The sequence below is a fragment of the Sceloporus occidentalis genome, unplaced genomic scaffold, assembly GCF_023333645.1.
Source record: "Sceloporus occidentalis isolate IW3139 unplaced genomic scaffold, rSceOcc1.0.p SCAF_12, whole genome shotgun sequence".
Classification (NCBI taxonomy): domain Eukaryota; kingdom Metazoa; phylum Chordata; class Lepidosauria; order Squamata; family Phrynosomatidae; genus Sceloporus; species Sceloporus occidentalis.
The window spans coordinates 12,843,765-12,850,614 of NW_028316992.1; positions in this window are offsets into that span (position 1 = coordinate 12,843,765).

Below are 6,850 nucleotides of genomic sequence, written 5' to 3' on the forward strand. Positions count from 1 at the left end.
CTCTCAATTGAAATAATTGTAAATGGATGGGAAGCACACAACCCTCCAGATGTAAAATGGCAACTTCCAGCAGCCTTAGCCAGCTTAGCTAATAGTGAGGAATGCTGGGAGTTACAGTCCAACAACATCTGGAAGTCTGCATGATCCTACACCCCCGGTTCTCAAGATGGAGCAATGAGGACAAAGAGAGATTGAATGCCTTACCCAGCAGTAACTGATGAGGTTATGGCTCAACTGAACTTCCAAACTGGAATCTGAAACCAGCCTTTCTAGTGGGAATTGTATCCTGCAAACATAACTACACTGGAAGAGATTTGCTTCTGTGTGTTTTGCTTAGACTTCATTCCCACTATGTTTTAAACCAGTTTGCAGACTCATTTGAAGTGGTTTAAATGACCCTTGTTCGCACTTGAGCCGAATCACTGAAACGGTTTGGAGAGGGGGCCATGAGCTAGACCCATTTAACCTTCTTTTTGACGCTCATTTTTTTCTGCGTCTTTTTGCAATAAATCGATTCAGCGCAAGTGTGAACGGGATGCAGATCAGAATCTATTGTTTTTTTATGATGTGATCAGATGATCATCCACTGAAGAGGGTCCCTTTGGAGCCAAATCATTGGTCAATGTGAATGAGAAGTGGGTTATTTTACAACAAGAAAATGCGATTGGGGCAAATGCAGTGTGAACCACGCTCCGCCGTCAAATCAATCCATCGATTTGGATCGCAAACTGATTTATTTGTGAATGGGAATGAGACCTTAGTAATGGTGCATTGGATCCAGAGATGTCCTTGCAGTAATGCAGCACGTGAACACATGCTGTTCATATCACTTTAAAAATAATAGATTAATACTCTTTTGTCTCTCTAACGTGTGGCCTGCCAGATATGAAGACAGCAACTTCTGAAATTAGTCAGGTTTGCTTTCTCTCCTTTTTGAATGGCTAGTTTCTGCTTGCATTTGCGTGTTTGAAGGGAAGTCAAGTGGGTAATTGCTTATGTAGCAATTTTCTCGTATCAGACTTTAACTAGTGGTTCAGAATTCCGTGAAGGATGGCTACATTTACCACTCAAAGCTGATGACTTGGTTGGAAAAACTGCCGCTGTAGCAAACGTCTGTGTGAAATCTTCTCTAACAACCTGGGGGGGAAATGGCAAAACTTGCTGAATAAAATAAGATGCGCTTCAATGAAGACGTTCTGCATAATAGTATATTCCAACCGCACGTCAAATTAGTTCTGAGTATTGAAATTAATTATCATAACCAGATACTGTCATATTACCTTAAGCAAAATGCTGATATCATGCCATTTCCCAAAGATTCTGATGTTCAGTTCTTCATGCTTTGAATAAACAGCGTGATAGTCTCCAGCCTTTGTTCGAAAACAGCAAAAGACAGAACTACTGTTGTACAAAGTCATGTCACCACTTTTTGTTTCCTAAGGTTTTTTCCCCCCCGCTATAAAACAAAGTCATTAGATCTAGACGATTGTAGGAGGAACAACAGACCTTCATGATACCTGAAATAACCTAACCTGGTTTGCCCTCTGCAGTGATAATCCTGCCCAGGAGCTGTTTATGCAGAAGGCTCCAGGAGTTGTAATTAATAAACTAAGTCTAATTATCCTGGGGAATCAATACAACTTAAAATATCTGTTGGCTTACCCAGTTCCTATTGATTTCATCGGTTCACTCTAGTTTGGGCTAATTATTGGACTTGGCTCTAAGGCCAAAGTCCTATTAGTTCAGTAGCAGAATCCACTGGGTGACCTTGGACAAGTCACACTCTCTCAGCCTCAGAGGATGGCAATGGTAAACCCTCTCTGAAGAAACATGCCAAGAAAACCCCATGATAGGTTCACCTTAGGGTCGCCATAAGTTGAAAACAACTTGAAGGCACATAACAACAACACAGTGTAAAACTTTGCCACCTGACTTATGCTGTCCTTGCCCAACCCAAATGTGGTGGCTCCTGGGTATGCTCTAGTGGCCAGTCGTTCCAGGTTCAGGAAGACAAAGACTGCTTCTTTCCCCACCTGTGTAATGCAAGCTGGACAGCACCAAGGTGCACACACACACACACACACACACACACACAGGTAGATTACAGTCCTTCCAGCTGCTCTTATACAGCTATGAGAAGCCTGAATATCTCCTTGTGTAATGTGCACTGGCAAATGACAGTCTAAACACAACCTGACACTGGTCTTGGGTGCAACCGGACTTTTCCTACACACCTCAGGACTCATACGTGTCAAAATGGAATGTATAATCCTAACAAATATGCTGAGTACCAGCCAGTGTCATATTATACAGTAATCTGGGATGACCAGTTTGAAACTCAAACACATTTGAATGCATCCAGATTTGTATTAGAGTTGTATTGTAATTTATGTGTGTATCGGTTTTTATTATTGCACTACTGTATTGTATTTTACTGTGTTTGTTAGCCACCTTGATCCTATGGGGAGAGGCAGGATATAAATATTATTATTATTATTTCATTCCTTGTGGTCTAGCATCCAATAGTGGAGTTCCACTCAGGGGGGAATGGGTGAGGAAACTATCTTTGCTGCTCTGCACTTTATATCCCCTTGCACCATATTGTTGTTTTTATGTGTCCGCAAGTCATTTCCAATTTATGGTGACCTTATCATAGGGTTTTCTGGGGCTGAGAGTGTATGACTCACTTAAAGTCATCCAGGGAGAATCAAGCCCTGGTCTCCAGAGTCTTGGTCCAATGCTTAAAACACTACTCCCTTGTACCATACAAAAATATATTAAGAGAATCTGGGGGAGCCTTCGGCACAGTGGGGGACATGGTGCTGGGAGAATCAGCAAGAATAACCTTCCACCAGTGAAATTCCTTCACTATTCAAAAGAAGCCCTTCTAGTCATGACAAGCAAAATCTTGTTGAAGTTTTAGACAACTAAGTAATGTCCCTCCAATAGACGACAAACTCAGAATCCCATATTCCTTTTAATACCTTCTGCTGACATGTTTCTTCTCTGTATTAAGTTTTGCCTAGGTGTTATGTTGATGTGATGCTGTTCCAGTAGGGAAGAGGAGGGCAAGATGCTGGTTGGGTTACCTGCTCCTGCCCGCTGTTCTGTCCCTCACAGCTCAGGCTGTGGTTGGACATCCTGATGTATCCCAGAAACGAGGAACAAGAAATTCTTACCCCCATTTTCTATCTAGTTGTAACGATCTGCCAACAGGCCAAATTCCGCCAACAGTTTACATCTTCAAACCAATCCACCTGAAAAGGTGCCAGAAGGTGCACTTCTTAATCCCTTTTCTCCCTGCACATCTTTCACACTTTTCCCCACAGTTTTGACAGTCCTCAACCTATGTTCACCACACCAGATGCTTACACATTTCCCTAACTTCTTTTCTTTCAGATTTCCCTGACAACCAGAGATCTGAAATGAGCCGGGATGGGCATTGTTACATACTGTTTCGCGTGAGTCTAAGAAAAACCAGGTTGCCAGAAAATACTGCTGTTTGTTCCATGGGGTCCATTTATGCCTTTTGGTTTGGCTTTTATTCACTTGTTTGGCCCTGCAGAGGAAAACAGTTTCAGGCACTTGCTTAATTATCTAAAACACAATTATCTTGACCTGACTTGGAAAAGCATTCATCCCCGCATTTTAGCTTTTTCACAACAGCATTATCAAGCGTATAACAGCATAACTGCCATCTGCAGTTATGCACAAACCAAAACTCAATGTAACAACCTGGCATTGGTTGATAAGTGCCCTTTTCTTCAGTGCGTTCTCTTGTCAGAAGCCTAACTGTGAGAACGGTAAAATGAAAGTAAACTACCAGAAAAGATGCTATTGTGAGAGCTGGAAGAAATTCAGCTCACTTCGGCTAGATATCTCACCTCCTTGGCCCACGAACTTCAGGGTCTATTTTCCCTGTATGAACCACGGGGCAGGGCATTTTTCCTTGCTGCCTGAAGACGATCCTGTTGTTTCGTCAAGGCAGAGCATGTGAGGAAAAGAGCCGGGATGAGGAAGAAGTGTGAACTAGATCTACTGCTTTTTCTGACGCTTAGCATTCTTAAAGAATAGTGCTGCAGAGCAGTACATAGATAGATTATATTGTAATATCAATAAGGTGCACATTTGAAATGGCAGAAAGAGGACAAAGAATAGTTACATCTGCTCTCTATATTTACTTCTTTCTGTGTCTGAGGAACGTTAATAATTACTTCTAAAAAACCTGCTATGAGTGTGCCCTACATAATAATGGGGTTGTTAGGTAAACCACCAACAGCCAAGTGCCAAGTGTGGAATCTCACTTTTATACAATAAGAGTTATCACTCATCCTGACAATGCCACTACTACTACTACTACTTCCTCCTTCCAAGGAGAGTCCAAAAATACAAGCAGCTGGGCTGGACTCTGTCACCAAACCAGTTATAGCAGTTTTAGTCTCTAGCAGGAGCAGGTCTCTTGTAAAGCTAATAGGTCTTGACTGGCAATTCAAGACTGAACCACCTCACAGTATTTTGCATCCCAGCAATTATAATTCCAGACAATTTATTGCTTCTGAGGATATTTCCCTGCAGTTATTGTGAGGAGTGTTTTCTGAGGGAAGTCTTAGAGGGATGGTGGATTAAATCATCATCCTTGTTGATCAGAAAGACCCTGGGCTTTGACTTGGCAAGACCTGGCTCCACTACATCACTGTCTGTTAAGTCATCCATCATCTCCCAGTCCTGCTATAAATGGTCATTGGCAAGTCTGAGAATATATTGAGAGAGCTAGTCTTTTTGTAGGCATATCGTCCAGTACACTCCCTTAAACCAAGATGCATCTACATTTCAGTGCACTACATCTCCCACCCACCCTGGAAAACAGCACCTCCATTCTCAGCCCACTGGAGGTTGTAGTTACATACATCAGGCATGGGAAACATGTGGAGTGGCAGATGTTTCTTCTGCTGAGATATCATTTTAGCTCTCAGTTAATATCTAAATATACAATAACATTTCTGAAGCATGAGTATTCAAGCATCACTTAACCACATGTACAGTTAAGACTGTACGGTCAGCTTCTTAATTCTTAACAGGGTCCTTAAGGCAACAGGGAGGTTACGCTGGCTAACAATGGCTTTAAATTTTGTGGTATAATGAAACCATGGGGTTTTTTTTCTGAGCAAAGAATGTGAAAGAGAAAAGGAAACATATTCAAAAGCATTGCCTCTGCGTAAGAACAGGGTGTGGGTAGTTAAGGCATTCAAGCTACAAGGCAGCAGAAAGTGAGCAAGAAGAAAAGAATGAGAAAGAAATCTGACAGTTAAACCACATAGAAAGGCTGAACTAAGTGAGAATGAGGAGATAGCACACCAGTGGTCAGGCCAAAAATAAGAGACACATCTTGAGGGCCCAGAAACTGAACCAAGTCATCACCAAGATGTTTTGTATTTTCTGTTGCTAGTTACTGTCACAGTATTTCCCAAGCCACCTTGTTTAGAGCCTTTCTAAACTACTGTTGTTGTCATTTGCCTTCAAGCCATTTCTGACTTATGGCAACCCTATGGTGAACCCATCATGAGGAACAAGATTTTGTCAAAGGGGTTTGCCGTTGCCTTCTTTTGAGGCTGAAAGTGTGTGACCTGCCCTAGGAAACCCAGTGGACTTCCATGGGCAAGTGGGAATTCAAACCATAGCATTCCAGAGTCCTCACCCCACACTAAAACCACTACAACACACTGCCTTTTTGGACTGTGCTGATACATTTCAAATACAAATTTTAGCTCGTCTTAAAGAAAAGGTTAAAAATCAGAATGTCAACCTTAAATAATATTCCTGAGGAAGTGACATTAGCAGTTCCCTTGCAAAAAGATGGGATGTCTTTTGCATCAGGATTTTGGCTGTGTCATTCTTTAGTAGTAATTTCTCTAGCAGGCTGTTGTTCTGTTATTGCTAGGTTACACTTCACTAGTCTAAAAAAAGGAAAGTCTATATCAAGCCTGGGTGAAACAGATCAATGCTGACATCTTGTGGGAGAGAATACTGTGTGATCAGGGAATGGTAGCCCCTTCCAATCTCCTGAGAATGAAAGAGCAGGGTCACTATATATTCCCCCTTGCTTACAGCACAATGCAGAAGCTCTTCCTCTGAATCCTAAATTACTTCCACACTGCAACAACCACAGATATCCACATTAAAGCAAGGATATAGAACCATTCACCAGAAAGCTTATACGATGGACCCTTGGTATCCTCTAGGTTTTGGTTCCAGGAACCCCTGTGGATAACAAAATCTGTGGATGCTCAAGTCCTATTCAATACAGTGACATAGTAAAATGGTGTCCCTTGTATAAACATGACAAAATCAAGGTTTGCTTTTTGAAATTTATATTTTTTAAAAAATATTTTCAAGCCATAGATGGTTGAATTCATGGATACGGAGGGATGACTGTATGTTTAAAACAGTAAGTTCTCTTGGCACAAAATTTGCTCTTTTTTGGTGTATTGTGGTTCCCATGTAATGCTAGATACAGCAGTGAAAATCTCAAATTCACCTTGTTTTCCATTCTTAGGTACTGTATATACTTGTAGATAAGTCAACCTCATGTATAAAATGAGGGCAGGTTTTGAGATCAAAATTAAAGATTTTGATATGACTCGTGGATAAGTCGAGGGTAAACCTTAGGGGCAGGTAACAGGATCTAAAGGATGAAGCAAAGGAAAATGATACTGAAGAACTAACAAAATTATAGCAGTCATAACTGTTTATGCTCACCCTAAAGGATGGATGGATGAGGGAACTATGGTGAATTGTGGCTGTACAATGTGTGAGGGAGGTGACCAGGCAGATATCAAAAAGGTTGTAAATG